Source organism: Alosa pseudoharengus, unplaced genomic scaffold, assembly GCF_046254945.1.
Source record: "Alosa pseudoharengus isolate Yale_2024_CS ecotype anadromous, Long Island Sound unplaced genomic scaffold, YU_APseudo_1.1 YU_APseudo_1.1_scf_23, whole genome shotgun sequence".
NCBI classification, from domain to species: Eukaryota; Metazoa; Chordata; class Actinopteri; order Clupeiformes; family Clupeidae; genus Alosa; species Alosa pseudoharengus.
Window position 1 is genome coordinate 6,213,473 of NW_027468685.1, and position 2,267 is coordinate 6,215,739.

A 2,267-nucleotide genomic window follows, 5' to 3' on the forward strand; every position below is an offset into this window, starting at 1 on the left:
TTCGTTCAAATCGTGAGGAGAAAGAAATAAAGAAAGTTCCCAGTCATTTTCCAAAAGTATTGAATCTGATTTCTTCTGTCCCCCACACACATCTTGCTACACTAACAAAAGAACCCGAAACACAACATGGGAGCAACGGCGCCCCCGGCTCTCTTTTAGTGCTTTTGGACCAGGTGATGTCACTACACGTCTCGCTGGAGACTCTCCCAGACCTTCCTAGAGGAAACTTTTTCGAACAACAGCTAGGGGAGGGGAGAGAAAGTTGGACAAGGAGAACACCAGGACTGTTGCTTTCCTCCCGCAAGAAAACCTTAAGGATTGCTGTCGTGGAACTGTGGATTACAGCAAGATTGCGCGCACATCAAACCATCTGTGCTTTGGGAGATAATCGTTGGATTCATGTGGTTTTAACCTGAAGGAGCTATCGATTGTTTTAGGTATGGATAACCGTTTTCAAAACCGCGCCATGGGCCACTGAAAATAAGCTACATCTGCGCAGATGAATATTATGCAGAGACGAAATTGGACATCGATTGAAAGCCACTGGTTCACACTTTGTTCTAAGCAATCTTCCATATAATTTTAACAACTATAATTTTCTTACTGTCCTTAAATGCTTCTCACCAAACAATCAGGAACGTTGTGCATGTTCATTTTGTTTCTCTAGCGCAACAATGGCTAATGCTTCCAAAACAAGCTTTTCACTTTAATACTTATTAATGAATTATAGGTAAAGCCAGATGCCGCTGGGTTTGCATACATGCATCAGCCACACCGCATTAAGCATCTTTTTAGAAGCTTTCACAGGCGTGACTTACACTGCTTGTCACAACCCTCATCACATTTCACGCAGTTGAATTAAATAAAAGACGAACTGAGACTGCTGGGTGAGCTAACTTGGAAGTTTAAAATGCTGCGCATGGAGGCCCTCACAAGGCTTTGTGCTAAACTGTTGGGGAGAAAGAGAGAGACAGAGAGCGGGGCTGAATTTCTGCAGAGAGAGGGGAGGGGGGGGGAGAGATAAGGGAGACAGCTGGAACTCTCGTTTGCTTCCACGTTTTTCAGTAGTCCGCTGTGCCTCCTGCTCGCGCAGCGCGTTACAGCATCTACCCAGGTTCCCAGGAAACGGAGCAGGCCACCGATGGCACCGTCATGTCACGTAACAGTCCATAGAGCGCTGCAGGAGCCACTGAGATCAAAGGGCCAGGGTGGAGTTTTAGTTATTAAAGGCGTTTTAGTTATTAAAATGCTGTAAGAAGGTGCTTCTTGCAAGTTGCACCACAGCAACCCGCAATAATTCCATCCAAAGTATGATGCGTCTATGCATATGATATGTTTCTGATAGGTGCATAACATGGTAGAATTGATTTGTGGTTAGAATAACATACTGACTGCAAAACTAAAAGAATGCCCGATAACCTTATTAAGCACTTTCAATGTATTAGTGTGATGATGATAGCGTTGTGTGCTATTGTACAGGCTAAGTCAGTTTGTAGTGACGCTGTCACGATGCCCATACGTATTTCAGGCTGCTGCAGCATTGTCCGTGTCTGTCTTGGCTTTGCCCTGCTGTGCACATAGCCTTTAGCACGCGGTGACGCGATGGAAAAAACATGCGCTCACTTCCATGAATCTTCCCCTCCCAACGAAGGCAATCCCGGGGCAGTGTGACGTGAGGAGTGTGTGTGTGTGTGTGTGTGTGTGTGTGTGTGTTGTAACATGAATCTCGAGTGAGCGAGAGAGCCTGTTCCATTCCCAGGCTAACACACACACACACACACACACATGGAAAACTCATGGCTTGCGTGTCAGTCGTAAAACTACTAGGGATTGTGCTTCCTCCTGCGAAGCGCCTCTCCGGCTCTCTGAACATGCAGGAACAGCGGACGAGGCCAAGGGGGGCGCTAGATGTCCACGACAGCAATATAGACAAGGGTTTAGAGGAGCTGGTTATGGCAGATGCTAGATGCTCTGACAGCGATTTTCGGGATTGAGGGGAGCTGTTAATGGCAGATGCTAGATGCTCTGACAGCGATAGAGAGAGATTGAGGGGAGCTGGGTGCTGACAGAGTCAGTGTTAAGAAGAGGGCTTGAAACTAGGTCACACACACACACGCGCTCCCGCTGGTTCTCTGTCAGAGTAGACGGATCGTAAGGTAGGACTGGGGCCTCATGGTGTTCATCATCACCCCCGTGTACGGTAATGAGTCATCGCTGGAATGGCCTGTGTGTGTGTGTGTGTGTGTGTGTGTTGCTCCCATTGCTAC

The 2,267-nt window shown here is 47.3% G+C and overlaps 1 protein-coding gene across 1 annotated transcript in view; it reads left to right on the forward strand.

The window, feature by feature from the left end:
- Positions 1 to 236: 236 nt before the first annotated feature.
- Positions 237 to 2,267, forward strand: part of col16a1 (collagen, type XVI, alpha 1) — an 80,250-nt gene continuing 78,219 nt past the window's right edge. Inside the window, exon 1 of the mRNA XM_076301584.1 lies at positions 237 to 437. The gene's annotated coding sequence lies outside the window, so the exon portion shown is untranslated. The remainder of the gene's footprint in view (positions 438 to 2,267) is intronic.